Genomic DNA, 20,980 nt, shown 5'->3' with positions numbered 1-20,980 from the left:
TCCTATGCACATTATGTCAAGCATGCACAATCTTCTGCTTCAAATGTTGGGAATCTTTACCCTCTTGATAGAAAAGACCTTCTAACAAAGTGTTATTAGGTTTGTCTCTCAAGGGGAACCCAAGTTGATGACGAGGTAAAACAGGGTTGTAGTTAATTCCTCCTTGTATACCACTGAGAGGCACATTAAAGAATTCTCCACAACTATCAATAATCTCCAAGCTGCTTAAGGACGGATCATACCAAACTATATCATCATTAGTGAGAGACATAAGTCTCTGAGACCACCTTAGACATTGTTTGTTCTCCACAAAAGCAGGTGTCTGAGGCAAGTGCGAAATAAACCACTTGTACAGAATAGGGATACAACAGACAATCGTTCCACCACCCTTAGAATTTCTTAGATGCAAAGAGAAATACATATCACCCAACAAAGTAGGCACATGATTCCCAATCAAGAAAAGTCTAATGGCGTTAACATCAACAAAATCGCCAATGTTAGGGAACAAAGCTAATCCATAAATGAGCAACACAAAGATAGCTTCAAAAGCATCCATACTACCAGCTTGAGCAAAAGTAGTAGCTTCCTTGATGAGGAAAACAGATGGAAACCCAAATAACCCTCCTTTCTTCACCCAATGAGCCTCTATCTCAGACTTCATCAAGTGAAGAGCTTCAACAATAATACTAGATCGGGGAATCTCCTCCAATCCACTAAAAGACACTCTACTAGAAACAGGTATCCCCAAAATATGAGAATACTCCTCCAATGTAGGCACAAGTTGAAAATCTGGGAAAGTGAAACAATGGTAGAGAGGATCATAGAACTGCACTAGCACACTCAAAAGTCCTTCAACCACATCAGCAGACAAGATGGACAGAAGCTTCCCATGAAGTTGTTTGAAGTCCAAGGGATCTAATACAAAAGATGCTAGCTTCCTTAACTCTTTCAAGTCGGGACATCTGAAACTGTACTTCTTAGTGTTCCTTCGTCTACAGTCCATGGTCTGAAAATATTTGCAAATGATACCTTAGTTCCTTGAAATTTTCGTGTGATGAATGTTATGATGCGCATGAATGCATGAATGCAATAATCACAAATAAGGGATCACACACAAGGCAAATAAAGGTCAATGGATGAATCAAGTCATTGTCAAGATCAATCATCCATTTTGGTGGATTATGGTTTACACCTTATCAACACCCAAGTTCCATTGATATTGACAAGACTTGATTGGATCAACCAAGAATCAAGGGTTTGTTGTAAGTCATGAGCATGGAGTCTGGGTAAGAACCATCCCAAAGGAGTGAACTAAGGATAAAAAACCTGTAGATCATGTTCTAAAAAGTTCCCAGAGTCTTAATTCCCTCTATCGAATATTACAGGTTAAGATGACTGACTCATCGACCCATAATATTCTCAAGAGAAACTCGTCTGAGTGTAGTATCGTGTAACAACTGTTATCAAGTCTACACTTGAACAGTTTCCACACTACGTCCTAAATAGGCCAAGATGGGTTAAATGTTCTAAGGTCTTCAGCTTCTCAGACCCGATTAGAGATAGTAATGCCTAACCACAAATACTTGGGTGACATTTCCAAATCCAAAGGAGTCTCCACTGAGCAGATAGATCTCAAGCCAACTTGTTAAGGACTACTCCACACAAGTCGAACATGACTATACCATCCTCCTATCTTAATTGCACTCAAATTCGGGTTAGAACTTATCTCACCACTCAGAGATCACCAAGCACAACAAACATATTATATCACACATACATATATACAAACATCACATATATACAAATATATTCACACAAAAAGTAGGTTAAACCCACTGGAGACTACTCCCCAGCAGAGTCGCCACTTAATTTTTGTAGCGGGAAATTCATGATCATCAAGCTATTTATAAGCTAGAGATCATATAACAAGAGTCGTCATCGCGCTTTTATTGTTTCCAAGGGAAAAGGGAAAAAGTATGAACAAAACCCAAAAAAGTAAGAAGTTTTTAAATCAAAACTAATAAAAAGTCAGAGATCACATGTAAGGGGGTTGGTTACACAGAGGGAAGGTGTTAGAACCCAAAGTGTCCTAGGTACTCCTAGGGAGCCCTTTTTGTGTGCATATGTATTTTGTACAAAGTGATGTTTACAAGCAAATTGAATGGGGGTATGAGAAAAGAATTTATTAATTATATTTTTGTGTTTGACAAGACCTTCGGTCTTGTGCCTACGTATCAACATGAAAATGAGGGATCAAAACCTCATAGTTCGTGATACAAATTTCAAAATGGATGCATTACTTTTAACAAAAATTAAGTTTGAAAGGCACAAAGGCCTAAAATGGTTTGAATGAGTTAGTTCTTTTTGGCTTTTCTGAAAGTTTAAGTCAAGTATAGTTAAGTTTATTTACAAGTTTGATTTAAGAAAAGAAGTTTGAAAATGCAATGGCATAAGGCCAAAGTTTCTATCTTTTTTTGCAAAAAGTGGTCAAAGTTTAGAACAAAAGTAGTTCACTCAAAGAAGATTTTGAAAAAAATGGAGGGAGAGATTTTGAAATTAAAGATATGGGGAGAAGATGAAGAGACTATCCTATGTACAAAATTAAAAGTTAGAGTTGAAAAGATGTGACCAAGTGGGTAGCAATCCAATAGACAAGAATGTCAATAGAAACTCAGAATTCCCTTGGACCTTTTTTAGAATCAAGCAACATACAAATGCACAATTATATCATCTTGAAGAGCAAGGCATCAAATAAAGATGGCCACATCCAAGCTTATCCATTCCATGATCTTCTTCAAAATAGCCCAAGTAACAGATGAATTCCACAAGTCACAGGTTCAAAGTAACAGCTTCACAATGATCATGTTGCAGATGAACTTAGAGATGTCTTCAAAGATGTATCAGATGAAGTTCAAATTACAAGCACTTGGTTCTTCAACAAGTTGGCATTGGCCAAGTCCTTTAGCTTAGGAAGGTTGCCTAGATTCTAAGTCCATTTGTCCAAGATCAAGCCAACAGTCCATTCAAAAGTTTTTTAGGGTTTTTGTTATTATTATGTACATTAATGGTCAAAGATCACACAAACAAGCAAAGTATACACAAACAAAATATATCACACAATATGGTCCAAATGGACAAAGTGAAAATTGCATTAACATAAACAATTAGAATGATATGAATAATGACAAATGAAATAGAGTGCTAAAAGAAAATTGCATTAAAGTAAAAGCTTGAAATTAATAGTTAGTAGTTAATTGGTTAGAAGTCAGTAGTGTTTTGCTTTTGCTTTTTTTCATTTCAAGACATTCTTTGGAGAACACTCAACCCACTTTTTACAAGCATGAACCCTTGAGCCAAAACATCTTCCAAAGGAAGGAAAGAAGGCCAAGTTTCCACACAATACCATGAAAGAGGGGAGACTTACAATCTCACTAACTAGAATGCTTATGCCTTTTATGTCACAAATTTAGTGTTATGTTAAGCAATCGTAATTGGACTTATGTAGAAGTCACAACTATTTGAGGTTGGAGAATAGAATTTTGGTGTTAATGCATGTTAGAGACATAGTATAATGGACTATGCTCATGAAACATACCACACACAAAAAGAATATGCAAAAGGTGTGGCCTAATCTCATCCATACTCATGTCAATTCTTCAATCAACTAGCATTAGGACTTTGAGATGTCATAGGTCAAATGGAATGAATGAATGAAGAAAGGGAATAAGATGAAGTGGGAGGGGAATGGATCAAAATACAAATTGCTCAAAGGAGGACTTTTACCAAATTAATATCATCCATTCAATTTGGGAGATGGAATGTACATTCCATCAATCCCCTAAATCCAATGATATTAATTTGACAAAGTCAAATCAACCTTGACCAAGGCCCAACAACAAGAGTTAAACATAAACAAGTCATCACAATTGGTCAACAAATTTATTTGGCATTTATTCAAATTAAAAATACTAAAATAGTGCATTTAAATTAAATATGGTTTGTCCAATTCCTAAAATCTCATCAAAACACCAAAGAAATGACCATGAGATTTATCATAAGTCAAACAAGGTCAAAGGACCTTGGAGAAAAATTTTCATAGTTTTTGGATATTAAAAAATATTTTTAAACAATTAAAAACAAATGCAAAATCAATTAATTCATGAAAAATATTAATAATGATCCAAAAAATAATTTTAATTCAGAATATGAAAGAGAAAAATATTTGAAATGTTTTGGTGAAAGTCCCATATTTTTTGGATCAATATTGAATTTAATATGAATTATTGAAAATAATGCAATAAAAATGAAAATTAAAATATCAGAAAAAACGTGGACCACTTGATCTTCCTCATTAATTAAGGTGGCAGATCAAGTGGCCAGAAATGCGCGTTCCACCATGGTCTCAAGTCAGCGCGCCACAACATTGGTATTTAAAACGCACACTCAAGATTAGAACAAATCAAGAGGATCCTGTGGCTGTGAGACATGCCAGCGCATGGCCGGAGCTGTAGCTCCGGTCTTCTTCTCCGGTGGACCTCACCGAACTGGTCCACCATCAACCATCACCAAAATTAAAAACAAGGACATGATTTCAAAGTAAAAATGGCACTGAGCTCGAATCTGGCCTCAATTCACTCTAACTCCAAGTATATTGAGAGATACATGGAGTTGAAATTTAAGGTGCATGAACTGAGTTGCTACGATTTGGCCTCAAAACAACTCAATCTTCTTGCCTACATTGGTAGGATTTCAGACAACCAAAGAATCAATAGAATTGAGCAAGAATTTAAGAGAATCGAAGAGATCAAAATTTCTAGAAAATACCTTCAATGGAGGTCTAGATTCAACTGATCTTGATCTTGCTTGTGCTTGGTCTTACTCCACCTGCTTGCAGAAGAAGGATTGGAAGCTTACAAGGCTGTGGATTCCTGGAGATTTGAATTTCAAAACAGTGGAAATTCAACCTCAAATTCAAACGAATTTCTCAGGTTTATCCTTTGCAAAGTGAGGGTTTGAGATGGGGAATCAAAGCTGGCGCGAATGTGTGTGAAATTCTGAGCATATGGAGCTCTATTTATAGCCAATTCAGTTGATATTTGCACACTTGAAATGAATTTCCAAAATTAGCAATGTGTGATGCATGAGTGCATGGGCGTGTGCAGGCCCATGAAATCACTCCATCTGATCCATAATTGAGTGTAAGCAATGCTGAAGTCATGTTGGAATGCTAGGCAATTGTGCATTTGGATTTGAAGTTTGATCCTTGCCAAGTGATGTCACCATGTTCATACCATGCGTAGCCTATGCATTCTTTGTCCAAAATGAATGAATTTGAGCTCTTTGGAAAGGTGAGATCAAGAGGAACAACTTTCATGTTCAACACTTTTTCATTTGGAGCTTGGAAACTGGAGAAATTTGAGGTGGAAGTTTGGAAATTTTTGACATATCAAAATTTTTCAAAGTGTCAAGCCATATGTCTCAATATTCCACCTTGCTTAACTTTTTATATGAGCTTCAAATGAGAAAAGTGTCTTCATAAGCTCTCTCAAAGACCTTCAAAATTGTCACCAATTTAATGTCATTTGGATTTAAAATGATAGAGTTATGCATTTTTGAAGTTTGGAAAAATCACTTGATCAATGGTATAGGTCAAAAGTGACCTATCATGTAACCTCATATCACATGATCAGAAAAGTTGAATTAGCTCCCACTCCAAACATAAACGTTGAATTAGACACGTCGAATTAGACACATTGAATTTGATTGTTCAACTTGGATATCTTTCATCTCATAAAAATTGAGCAAGTTATGGCCTTGGGAAGTTGACTTTCAAATTAGGGTTTAGACAAAATGACCTATAATATTTCAACATAGAAAATGATTTTCCAAGCAAAAATAGCTCTAGGTCTCAACATTAAAGTTGTTTGGAATGTCATTTAGAGTAAGTTTTCTCTTGGAATAATTTTCATATGGTGAAAATTGTAGGAGATAGGGTCTAGGGAGACCCAGTTTTGATCAGATGGATCCATCTGGCCAACCACCATTAACCAACTTGCTAACTTCCAATTCTCTTAACTTTATTGGCTCATGGTATATCATATATGCATAATATGATGAATTTTGAAGTGTCCCTTGAGAAATTTGATCAATTGGTGAGATAGCTTGTTGGAGAAGTTACTCAAGATACCCAGTCAAACTAGGGTTTACAAGGCAAATCACCCTCAAACTCTTGAAGAAAACTTGATCAATGTAACATGTAGAGAACATTAGGACTCATATATTATGTTCATAACCATTCTTGAATCAATTCTTGGTTGTGCTATTTGTTCATGAGGGTCTCAAACCCTAGATATGAACTTGATGAATAAATGGAATCATGCCCTTCCTACAAAAGAGTTATACAAATACAAAGACATATTTTTGGTATTTTGGTTAGTGAAATGATAAAATACAAGTATGATATAATCACAAAGTGCTTGTTGATCTCTCCCAAAACAAACCCAATGAAGGAGGGGTAAGGAGGATGCCAAAGTGTGATCCCAATGCTAATGCTTATGATGAAATTGCATGAGGGATCTTATGGTCAAAATTGGGGTCTTACAGCCCCAACTGGATGTACGTATGATTTGTATGGATTGTATATGCTTGTGGTATGATTAATTGATAACTAACTTTTTATCTTTTGTTTTTATATGTAATGACGGTGTGATGATATGATCAATAGAGCATGATGAATGAAGCAACTTGATGATTATGTTGATGCTTGAATGGTGAGTGAGGCGCATGTATGATGTAACACCCTTCTAAAATACCCCAATAATTAATTAAAACAACAAAATATAAATCAGAGTAGATATGCAATTTCAGGGTGTCACACTTGACACTTCACACCAATCACCAAATAACTTGTCATGCTCATTTATTAATCAAAATAAAACATTGCACAATTCGCAGCAGATAGAAAACTAATAACATTCGAACCATGTAACACATTACATGTAAAATTGTTCAACAACCAACAATGAAAACAAAGTAAAACATCCCGTCCCGATGTTACATATACCAGAGCATGACTCACTAAGGAACTACACTAGACTCCAAGCACTAGCTTCTACTCAATCACTGCTCGTTACCTGAAACATAGTTGTAAGGGTGAGTTCCTCAATCGATATAATAAGCATTATAAAATATCATGTAATGTTAAGTAAATTAACACATTCATCACCCTAATCATATCACACATTCAGCAACGGCAACATCAACTCATAATCATACTCAACACAAACACAAACACAAAACACACGTATAATATTGGAATACATCCATTCATATTATACGCCATACATACATTATGAAATGAGACTCCATGCATGCGGTACCGACTATTCGTGAACACATAGTTCAACCTCACCGATCAAACCCAGATACGGCTACCAAGCTCACTAGTCCCACTCATTTGAGACCTAGTGACTCACTCACTAATTCCTCACCATGGGAATTAGCTACCACCATAAAGGCCATGCTATGCACGCTAAATCACCTAGCATGCAAACATCAACAACAATCCACAATGGACATATGCTCACACTCTAAGCCATAAATAACTCACTAATTCCTCACCATGGGAATTAGCTACCACCATAAAGGCCATGTTATGCACGCTAAATCACCTAGCATGCAAACATCAACAACAATCCACAATTGCATACATAATAGATATATTCACAGCATTATGCATACCATCATACATCATCAGCATATTTATCATAGAATCATATCATGTCATGCCAAATAATAAATCACAGTATTAGCATACTCTACTAATACTTATACTGCTCAAAACCACGGGAAATGATCCTTACTATATCATACATCAGCTGAACTACATCACTCAGCTGAAACGACCAAAACTGCACAACAACAGCTCAGAAAAATCCAACTTCTGTCCATACAATATGTACACAATATTTAAATATCAATTTTTCACCTTTCAAACAGTGTTAACCGGTTAACGCCCTGGGTTAATCGGTTAACGCAAAACAGAATGCGCTTCTTGGCAATTTTTAACAGTGTTAACCGGTTAACGCCCTGGGTTAACCGGTTAACGCAAGACAGAAATTAATTCTTTTAATTATCATAACAGTGTTAACCGGTTAACACCCTGGGTTAACCGGTTAACGCAAGACAGAAAGTTGTCCCTGCGCTAACACGAAACAGAATGCAGATTTCCCCGCATTTTTCGCCGTTGGAGGACTTCCGGACCTCCGATTTCGATTCCGTAAAAAGCTACACTTCCAGAAAATTACGACTCATCCAAATATAGGTTCATTCACAGTTTTAACGTAATTTATTCATCACAATTTCAAAGGTATTTCTCAAAACCTAATTAGAGTCGATCAATGGCTTATTACTACCCATTACATGTTAACCCATAATACCCATTAAACGACGATAAACCCCCCTTACCTGAGTTAATCCAGCAATTGATTCTTCGACCTTCAACAATCGTGAATTCTCCTCTTGAGCCCTAGCCTCTTCTTCTCCCTTTCTCCACTTTCCAGTCGCTTCTCTGTTTTCACGTGAAAAACCCTTTTCTAAATGGGGCTCTTTACTGATTCCCACAATCGTTCCAATTCCAACTTTATAATTCCAATAATAATAATCCAATAATATTCTAATTATTTAATTAAATTAATAAATATACTAATAATAATATATATGAAGGGTTTATCTTTTATTTTGAAAAATAATACCCTCTCATTCATATTATCATCATAATATACTATTAAACTTAAATTAAATAATCATCATATTTTATCGGGGTGTTACAACTCTCCCCCACTAAAAGAGTTTTCGTCCTCGAAAACATACCTCAAGCGAATAACTCTGGATAAGACTCCTTCATCTGACTCTCAAGTTCCCAAGTCACATTGCCACCTGCTGGTCCTCCCCACGCTACCTTTACCAAAGCAATCTCTTTACCCCGCAACTGCTTCAACTCTCGATCCTCGATCCTCATAGGTGATGTTTCAACAGTCAGGTTATCTCTCACCTGTACATCATCTACTTGGACCACATGCGACGGATCAGGGATGTACCTCCTCAACTGAGACACATGAAAAACCTCATGCAAATTCGCAAGTGACGGCGGTAAAGCGATACGATAGGCTACCTCCCCTATCCTCTCCAAAATCTGATAAGGACCAATAAATCGAGGTGTCAACTTCTTCGACTTCAAAGCTCGACCAACCCCAGTTATCGGAGTAACACGAAGAAACACATGATCTCCCTCTTGAAACTCAAGTGACTTCCTCCTCTTGTCGTGATAACTCTTCTGACGACTCTGAGCAATCCTCATCTTCTCCTGAATCATCTTAATCTTTTCCGTAGTTTGTTGAACAATCTCCGGTCCAACCACAACACTCTCACCGGACTCATACCAACATAAAGGTGTCCGACATCTCCTACCATACAAAGCTTCAAACGGTGCCATACCAATGCTCGAATGAAAACTATTGTTGTAGGTAAACTCAATCAAAGGTAAATAACAATCCCAAGCACCTCCCTTTTCCAAAACACAAGCCCTCAAAAGATCCTCCAGTGACTGAATCGTCCTCTCAGTCTGACCATCAGTCTGCGGATGATATGCAGAACTCAATCTCAGCTTAGTTCCCAAAGCCCTCTGCAAACCTTCCCAGAACTTCGATGTAAATCTAGGATCTCTGTCCGAAACAATACTCGACGGAATACCATGCAAACTTACAATTTTCTCAATATACAACTCAGCTAATCTCTCTAACGGATAATCCATTCTGATCGGAATGAAATGAGCCGATTTTGTCAATCTGTCAACAATCACCCAAATAGCTTCAAAATTCTTAATTGTCCTCGGTAAACCAGAAACAAAATCCATACTGATACTATCCCACTTCCACTCTGGAATAGCCAACGGTTGCATTAGCCCAGACGGCTTCTGATGCTCAATCTTTGACTTCTGACAAGTCAAACAAGAATAAACAAAACTCGCAATTTCTCTTTTCATTCCCGGCCACCAAAATAACTTTTTCAAATCATGGTACATCTTCGTAGCCCCAGGATGAATACTCAGGCCACTACGATGTCCTTCCTCAAGAATACTCTTCTTAAGTTCGGTAACATCCGGAATACACACCCGATTACCAAATTTCAAAACACCATTCTCATCAACTCTGAATTCACCACCTTGACCTTGATTCACTAGAGTCAACTTATCAACCAAAAGCACATCGGATTTCTGACCCTCTCTAATCTCATCCAGAATACCACTCGTTAACTTCAACATTCCCAATTTAACACTATTGTGAGTACTCTCACACACCAAACTCAAGTCTCTAAACTGCTCAATTAAATCCAATTCCTTAACCATTAACATAGACATATGCAATGATTTCCGACTCAATGCATCAGCCACTACGTTTGCTTTACCCGGATGGTAATTCAAACCAAAGTCATAATCCTTCAGAAACTCTAACCATCTCCTCTGTCTCATATTCAGCTCTTTCTGATCAAACAAATACTTTAAACTTTTATGGTCACTGAAAACCTCAAATCTTGACCCGTACAAGTAATGCCTCCATAACTTCAGAACAAATACCACAGCTGCCAACTCTAAATCGTGTGTCGGATAGTTCCTCTCATGAACCTTCAGTTGTCTCGAAGCATAAGCTACAACCTGCTTATTCTGCATCAAAACACCACCCAAACCCAACAATGAAGCATCACAGTAAACCTCAAATGGTTCCGACGGACTTGGTAATATCAGAATAGGAGCAGTAGTTAACCTTCTCTTTAACTCTTGGAAACCTTCTTCACATTTTGAGTCCTAAACAAACGCTTGCCCCTTTCTAGTCAACATCGTCAACGGTAACGCCAACTTAGAAAATCCCTCAATGAGTTTCCTATAATAACCTGCAAGTCCAAGAAAACTCCTTATCTCAGAAACTGACTTCGGAGCTTCCCACTTAGATACCGCTTCTATCTTAGAAGGATCAACAACAATACCACCTCTTGAAACCACATGACCAAGAAAACTAACCTCTTCTAACCAAAATTCACACTTGGACAGTTTAGCAAATAACTTCTTTTCTCGTAGAACTCCTAAAACCACTCTCAAATGTTCAGCATGCTCTTCTTCGGATTTCGAATACACCAAAATATCGTCAATAAACACCACAACAAACTTGTCTAGGTAAGGATGGAAAATCCTATTCATATACTCCATAAATACCCCAGGCGCATTAGTCACACCAAAAGGCATTACAGAATACTCATAATGTCCATACCTTGTTCTGAAAGCAGTCTTCTGAATATCCTCAGTTTTCACACGTATCTGATGATACCCCGATCTCAAATCTATTTTGCTGAACACACTCGCACCAACCAACTGATCCATCAAATCATCAATCCTCGGCAAAGGATACCGATTCTTGATCGTCACTTTATTCAGTTGCCTGTAGTCCACACACAACCTCATAGTACCTTCTTTCTTCTTAACCAATAACACTGGTGCGCCCCACGGTGACACACTCGGACGAATAAATTTCTTATCCAACAGATCTTCCAGCTGACTCTTCAATTCAGTTAACTCAACAGCAGACATACGGTACGGAGCCATCGATATCGGCCTAGTACCAGGTACCAAATCAATCGAGAACTCAACTTCACGCTCTGGCGGTAATTCATTCACTTCTTCAGGAAACACATCAGGAAAATCACACACCACAGCTAGATCGCAAATCACCAGTTTATCTTTAGCCTCCAAAGTCGCTAACAGCATAAACAACTCTGCCCCATCTGCTACTGCCTCATTCACCTGCCTTGCTGATAGAAACAAACTCTTTCCTTCCTCAATCTCAGGAAAGATCACAGTCTTATCAAAACAGTTGATATAAACTCGGTTAAACACCAACCAGTTCATACCCAGGATAACATCAATCTGCACTAGTGGAAGACACACGAGGTCCATCCCAAAGTCTCTACCAAAAATACTCAAAGGACAATTTAAACAAACTGAAGTAGTAGTCACTGAACCCTTCGCAGGAGTATCAATCACCATACTCCCATGCATCTCAGATATCTCTAATTTAAGTTTCACAGCACAATCCAAAGATATAAAGGAATGAGTCGCACCTGTGTCAATAATAGCTACAAGAGGAAAGCCATTAATATAACACGTACCTCGGATCAAACGATCATCTGCAGAAGTCTCAGAACCCGATAAAGCAAAGACCTTGCCTCCCGACTGGTTCTCTTTCTTCGGCTTAGGACACTGTGGACTGATATGACCCACCTCTCCACAGTTGAAACAAGTCATAGTCTTCAACCGGCACTCTGCAGCCAAGTGACCACCTTTGCCACACTTGAAACACTTCTTCTCAGTACTGGTACACTCATGGATACGATGTCCAGCCTGACCACATCTGTAACACTTAGCAGGGGCACTAAAGTCTCCCCTACTAGGTCTCCTCATCCCACTCTGTCTCTGGAAACCCTTGCCAGCTGCATACGGTTTCCCACGATCATTCTGATTCTTGCCTTTCCTATCAACCCTCTGCTGATAGCTCTCCGCTCTGGCCTTGGTATCCTGTTCAAAAATCCTGCAACAGTCAACCAAGTCATAAAACACTCTAATCCGCTGATACCCAATAGCCTGCTTGATCTCGGGACGTAACCCGTTCTCAAACTTCACACATTTTGAAAATTCCCCAGTAGCCTCATCATAGGGAGTGTAATACTTCGACAGCTCTGTGAACTTAGTAGCATACTCAGTAACAGACCGATTGCCCTGCTTCAATTCTAAGAACTCTATCTCTTTCTTTCCTCTGACATCCTCTGGAAAGTACTTCCTCAGAAATCTCTCTCTGAACACCGCCCAAGTGATCTCAGCACTCCCAGCAGCTTCCAACTCAGTGCGGGCAACAACCCACCAATCATCTGCTTCCTCTGACAGCATATGCGTACCGAACCTGACCTTCTGGTTATCGGCACACAAAGTCACTCGGAAGATCCTCTCGATCTCCTTCAACCACTTCTGAGCACCATCTGGATCGTATGCTCCCTTGAACATTGGAGGATTGTTCTTCTGGAACTCACTCAGTTGACGAGCAGCTCCCGATCCCACAACATTCGGATTCCCTCCAAGTACTCCAGCTAGCATACCCAGAGCCTCAGCAATCGCAGCATCGTCTCTACCTCTTCCAACCATCTCTATTCTGAGAACCCAACAAGCTAAAACAATAAGTACTGATAGGGTTACACAACACCTATCACATACAGGGAAACAGAATAATTACGACTCGACTCGACCGACTATGCTCTGATACCACTAATGTAACACCCTTCTAAAATACCCCAATAATTAATTAAAACAACAAAATATAAATCAGAGTAGATATGCTATTTCAGGGTGTCACACTTGACACTTCACACCAATCACCAAATAACTTGTCATGCTCATTTATTAATCAAAATAAAACATTGCACAATTCGCAGCGGATAGAAAACTAATAACATTCGAACCATGTAACACATTACATGTAAAATTGTTCAACAACCAACAATGAAAACAAAGTAAAACATCCCGTCCCGATGTTACATATACCAGAGCATGACTCACTAAGGAACTACACTAGACTCCAAGCACTAGCTTCTACTCAATCACTGCTCGTTACCTGAAACATAGTTGTAAGGGTGAGTTCCTCAATCGATATAATAAGCATTATAAAATATCATGTAATGTTAAGTAAATTAACACATTCATCACCCTAATCATATCACACATTCAGCAACGGCAACATCAACTCATAATCATACTCAACACAAACACAAACACAAAACACACGTATAATATTGGAATACATCCATTCATATTATACGCCATACATACATTATGAAATGAGACTCCATGCATGCGGTACCGACTATTCGTGAACACATAGTTCAACCTCACCGATCAAACCCAGATACGGCTACCAAGCTCACTAGTCCCACTCATTTGAGACCTAGTGACTCACTCACTAATTCCTCACCATGGGAATTAGCTACCACCATAAAGGCCATGCTATGCACGCTAAATCACCTAGCATGCAAACATCAACAACAATCCACAATGGACATATGCTCACACTCTAAGCCATAAACAACTCACTAATTCCTCACCATGGGAATTAGCTACCACCATAAAGGCCATGTTATGCACGCTAAATCACCTAGCATGCAAACATCAACAACAATCCACAATTGCATACATAATAGATATATTCACAGCATTATGCATACCATCATACATCATCAGCATATTTATCATAGAATCATATCATGTCATGCCAAATAATAAATCACAGTATTAGCATACTCTACTAATACTTATACTGCTCAAAACCACGGGAAATGATCCTTACTATATCATACATCAGCTGAACTACATCACTCAGCTGAAACGACCAAAACTGCACAACAACAGCTCAGAAAAATCCAACTTCTGTCCATACAATATGTACACAATATTTAAATATCAATTTTTCACCTTTCAAACAGTGTTAACCGGTTAACGCCCTGGGTTAATCGGTTAACGCAAAACAGAATGCGCTTCTTGGCAATTTTTAACAGTGTTAACCGGTTAACGCCCTGGGTTAACCGGTTAACGCAAGACAGAAATTAATTCTTTTAATTATCATAACAGTGTTAACCGGTTAACACCCTGGGTTAACCGGTTAACGCAAGACAGAAAGTTGTCCCTGCGCTAACACGAAACAGAATGCAGATTTCCCCGCATTTTTCGCCGTTGGAGGACTTCCGGACCTCCGATTTCGATTCCGTAAAAAGCTACACTTCCAGGAAATTACGACTCATCCAAATATAGGTTCATTCACAGTTTTAACGTAATTTATTCATCACAATTTCAAAGGTATTTCTCAAAACCTAATTAGAGTCGATCAATGGCTTATTACTACCCATTACATGTTAACCCATAATACCCATTAAACGACGATAAACCCCCCTTACCTGAGTTAATCCAGCAATTGATTCTTCGACCTTCAACAATCGTGAATTCTCCTCTTGAGCCCTAGCCTCTTCTTCTCCCTTTCTCCACTTTCCAGTCGCTTCTCTGTTTTCACGTGAAAAACCATTTTCTAAATGGGGCTCTTTACTGATTCCCACAATCGTTCCAATTCCAACTTTATAATTCCAATAATAATAATCCAATAATATTCTAATTATTTAATTAAATTAATAAATATACTAATAATAATATATATGAAGGGTTTATCTTTTATTTTGAAAAATAATACCCTCTCATTCATATTATCATCATAATATACTATTAAACTTAAATTAAATAATCATCATATTTTATCGGGGTGTTACATATGATGCAATGAAGGATTGGATGTAGCATATGATGATGCACCACGAAGATTGGAGTGAACTTTTCTCTTTTTTGTCTTTTTCTGATTTGTATGTAAAGCTGTAAAAGAAACTCACGTGTACATGGAATGATGTAATGGGATATTTTGCAATGTAATACAAGTTTAAAATTTGTTTTATTTGAATTTCTATTTTGTCTTATTCCAAGTAAAGAAATTGCTTTATTTTTAAAAGATATGCAATTATATTTAAATGATTAACAAAACATAAATAGAAATTAAACATAAAGGGATATGCCTTGAAAATCAAATTATATTAACAATACAAATGAAAATAACAAGGTAACAAGATTTAAATTAGTCAACTCTTGACTTTCCATCTTTCTATTTTTCTTCTTTTTAAATGTATGCTAATGAATGGTTTAAAAATAAAAATGAAAATTAAAAATATACAAGTTAGAAAGTCAAACCCTTGACTTTTTGTCCTTTGTTCAAATGTATGTTGATGAACTATGAATGAAGGATCAGATGAGAAGTCAAACTCTTTAACTTTTCCTTTTCTTCTTATGCATGAATGACAATCAAATCCACAGAGAATAAATAAAAAAAGTTAACTATGACTTTCCATCCACTTTGACCTCTGACACTTGATATGATGAATTGATAATGCACTATGACCAAAAATTCAAACTCTTAACTTCTTGTTATAAAGATGAATTAATGCAAAATGAATCATAGAAAGACATTGTGACCAAATGGAAAGTCAAACTCTTGATTGTCCTTTATGTACTTGAGTATGAATGAAATGAAACTCTGTGATACAAAGATTGGATAAAAGTATCAACTATGAATTTCTATCCTTCTTTGATATCTATAGTATGAAAATGAATTGTGAAAATGAATGTCATCAAGACTAGACGAAATGTCAAACTCTTGACTTTTACTCTTACGCCCATATGAATGATTTTGACTGGTGAATGCATGACCAAATGAGACGGTCATGATATGCTGATGCATATGGATCAATAGATGAAAAGACCTTAGAATCTTAGGGAAAAATTTAAGGTATGACACTCTTCTACTTATCATGTCGTGATGGTGGAGATAGGTTGCGATCATGACTTATGGAGTCCTCATCTCCTAGTTGTTTTATTTTTTCAGCAATCATTGTTTTCTCAAGTTTTCTGTATCCCCCACGAGATAATCTATGAGGGTATTTATAAGATATGACATTATATTTAAATGGTTAACAAAACATAAAAATAAATTAAACATAAATGGATATGCCTTGAAAATCAAATTATATTAACAATGCAAATGAAAACAACAAGGTAACAAGATTTAAAATAATCACCTCTTGACTTTCCATCTTTCTATTTTTCTTTTTTTTAAATGTATGCTAATGAATAGTTTAAAAATAAAAATGAAAATAAAAAATATACAAGTTAGAAAGTCAAACTCTTGACTTTTTGTCCTTTGTTCAAATGTATGTTGATGAACTATGAATGAAGGATCGGATGAGAAGTCAAACTCTTTAACTTTTCCTTTGCTTCTTATGCATGCATGACAATCAAATCCATAAAGAACAAATAAAAAAAAGTTAACTATGACTTTCCATCCACTTTGACCTCTAACACTTGATATGATGAATTGATAATGCACTATGACCAAAAAGTCAAACTCTTAACTTCTTGTTATAAAGATGAATTAATGCAAAATGAATCATAGAAAGACACTGTGACCAAATGGAAAGTCAAACTCTTGATTGTCCTTTATGTACTTGAGTATGAATGAAATGAAACTCTGAGATACAAAGATTGGATAAAAGTATCAACTATGACTTTCTATCCTTCTTTGATCTCTATAGGATGCAGATGAATTGTGAATGAATGCCATCAAGACTAGACGAAATGTCAAACTCTTGACTTTTACTCCTAGGCCCATATGAATGATTTTGACTGGTGAATGCATGACCAAATGGGATAGTCATGATATGCTGATGCAGATGGATCAATAGATGAAAAGACCTTAGAATCTTTGGGAAAATTTTAGGATATGACACTCTTCCACTTATCATGTCGCGATGGTGGAGAAGGGTTGCGATCATGACTCGTGGAGTCCTCATCTCCTAGTTATTTTATTTTTTGAGCAATCATTGTTTTCTCAAGTTTTCTGTATCCCCCGCGAGATAATCTATAAGGGTATTTATAAGATATGCAATTATATTTAAATGATTAACAAAACATAAAAAGAAATTAAACATAAATGGATATGCCTTGAAAATCAAATTATATTAATAATGCAAATGAAAACAACAAGGCAACAAGATTTAAAATAGTAAACTCTTGACTTTCCATCTTTCTATTTTTTTTTCTTTTTAAATGTATGCTAATGAATGGTTTAAAAATAGAAATTAAAATTAAAAATATACAAGTTAGAAAGTCAAACTCTTGACTTTTTGTCCTTTGTTCAAATGTATGTTGATGAACTATGAATAAAGGATCAGATGAGAAGTCAAACTCTTTTACTTTTCCTTTGCTTCTTATGCATGAATGACAATCAAATCCACAGAGAACAAATAAAAAAAGTTAACTATGACTTTCCATCCACTTTGACCTCTGACACTTGATATGATGAATTGATAATGCACTATGACCAAAAAGTCAAACTTTTAACTTCTTGTTATAAAGATGAATTAATGCAAAATGAATCATAGAAAGACACTGTAACCAAATGGAAAGTCAAACTCTTGATTGTCCTTTATGTACTTGTGTGTGAATGAAATGAAACTCCGAGATACAAAGATTGAATAAAAGTATCAACTATGACTTTCTATCCTTCTTTGATCTCTAAGGATACAAATGAATTGTGAACGAATGCCATCAAGACTAGATGAAATGTCAAACTCTTGACTTTTACTCCTAGGCCCATATGAATGATTTTGACTAGTGAATGCATGACCAAATGAGATGGTCATGATATGCTGATGCAGATGGATCAATAAATGAAAAGACCTTAGAATCTTAGGGAAAATTTTAGGGTATGACACTCTTCCACTTATCATGTCGTGATGGTGGAGATGGGTTGCGATCATGACTCGTGGAGTCCTCATCTCCTAGTTGTTTTATTTTTTCAGCAATCATTGTTTTCTCAAGTTTTCCGTATCCCCCACGAGATAATCTATGAGGGTATTTAATTTTTTCTTTTCTCATCCGTCTCACTTCATTTTTAACCTGTTTTAAACATAGCAAGAATATTAACTTGCAAGGTTGTAAAGAGTAAGCATAAAATTATATAAAAATACAATTAGTACTAACTAGGAACTCCTCTGAACTACGAGACTTGACAATTTTTTTCTAAACCTTGCATAAGCATAAACTATTCGGACACCTTAAGAGCAGTCACCATATGCCTCCATTTCTTTCATAAGCTTTTGATGATCTTATTCACATGATTTTCAGTAGTGTAGCATTTGTTTACAACTTTTAAGCCAACTACAAGAGTTTGAAACCTTGAGAACATGTCCTCAATAGTTTAATCATCCTCCATTTTGACGACTTCTGTAATATCCCATATCCCCTTAAATGCTCAATTAGTTGTTAGTTTAGACCAATTGAGTTCCTATGCACTCTATCTTTTGTCAGTCGGAACAATTAGAGCTTCTATGTGCTCTAAATATTCTCAGTTGGGACCAATAGAGTAACCAGTGAACTCTGAAGAGATTAATTATTAATAAAAGGGACATATCATTATTAATTACTACAAAATGGGACATTTTGATAACATTAATAAATGGTCAATTGGTACTAGAAGACAAAATATCAATTGAGATATTTTGTTACTACCTAATATTATAATATATATTAATTATATGTTATATATATTTGTGTGGTATAGAAAGAAAGAAGAAAAGAAGAAGTGCATAAGAAGGAAAAGAGAAGATAGATAGAGTTATCAGAAGAAGAAAAAAGAAGAGAAGAGAAATTGGCCTTTGGGTTGCAATCCTTTGTATTTTTATGAATACGGAGTTCCAACCATTGTTCCATTTCCTAGTTGTTTTATTTTTTCAGCAATTATTGTTTTCTCAAGTTTTATGTATCCTCCACGAGATAATCTATGAGGGTATTTATTTTTTTCTTTTCTCATTTGTCCCACTTCATTTTTAACCTGTTTTAAACATAGTAAGAATATTAACTTGTATGGTTGTAAAGAATAAGCATAAAATTATACAAAAATACAATTAGTACTAACTAGGAACTCCTCTGAACTACGAGACTTGACAATTTTTTTCCAAACCTTGCATAAGCATAAACTATTTGGACACCTTAAGAGCAATCACCATATGCCTCCAGTTCTTTCGTAAGCTTTTGATGATCTTCTTCACATGATTTTCAATAGTGTGGCATTTGTTTACAACTTTTAAGCCAACTACAAGCGTTTGAAACCTTGAGAACATGTCCTCAGTAGTTTAATCATCCTCCATTTTGATGACTTCTATAATATCCCATATCCCCTTAAATGCTCAATTAGTTGTCAATTGAGACCAATTGAGTTCCTATGTACTCTATCTTTTGTCAGTTGGAACAATTAGAGCTCCTATGTGCTCTAAATATTGTCAGTTGGGATCAATAGAGTAACCAGTGAACTATGAAGAGAGTAATTATTAATAAAAGGGATATACCATTATTAATAGGTACAAGATGGGACATTTTCATAACATTGATAATTGGTCAATTGGTACTAGAAGACAAAATATCAATTGAGATATTTTGTATTACTACATAATATTATAATATATATTAATTATATGTTATATATATTTGTGTGGTATAGAAAGAAAGAAGAAAAGAAGAAGTGGATAAGAAGGAAAAGAGAAGATAGATAGAGTTATCAGAAGAAGAAAAAAGAAGAGAAAAGTAGAGAAGAGAAGAGAAATTGGCCTTTGGGTTGCAATCCTTTGTATTTTTGTGAATACGGAGTTTCAACCATTGTTCCATTTCCTAGTTGTTTTATTTTTTCAGCAATTATTGTTTTCTCAAGTTTTCTGTATCCCCCACGAGATAATCTATGAGGGTATTTATTTTTTTCTTTTCTCATCTATCCCACTTTATTTTTAACTTGTTTTAAACATAGTAAGAATATTAACTTGCATGGTTGTAAAGAATAAGCATAAAACTATACAAAAATACAATTAGTACTAACTAGGAACTCCTCTGAACTACGAGACTTGACAATTTTTTTCCAAACCTTGCATAAGCATAAACTATTTGGACACCTTAAGAGTAATCCCCATATACCTCCACTTCTTTCATAAGCTTTTGATGATCTTCTTCACATGATTTTCAATAGTGTAGCATTTGTTTACAACTTTTAAGCCAACTACAAGCGTTTGAAACCTTGAGAACATGTCCTCAATAGTTTAATCATCCTCCATTTTGATAACTTCTGTAATATCCCATTTCCTCTTAAATGCTCAATTAGTTGTCAGTTGAGACCAATTGAGTTCTTATGTACTCTATCTTTTGTCAGTTGGAACAATATGAATTAATTCCTTGATAAATTAAAATATGCCTCTA

Source organism: Lathyrus oleraceus, chromosome 1 (genome assembly GCF_024323335.1).
Source record: "Lathyrus oleraceus cultivar Zhongwan6 chromosome 1, CAAS_Psat_ZW6_1.0, whole genome shotgun sequence".
Classification (NCBI taxonomy): Eukaryota; Viridiplantae; Streptophyta; class Magnoliopsida; order Fabales; family Fabaceae; genus Lathyrus; species Lathyrus oleraceus.
The sequence above is the reverse complement of the archived record's forward strand: the minus strand, read 5'-3'. Positions refer to the sequence as shown.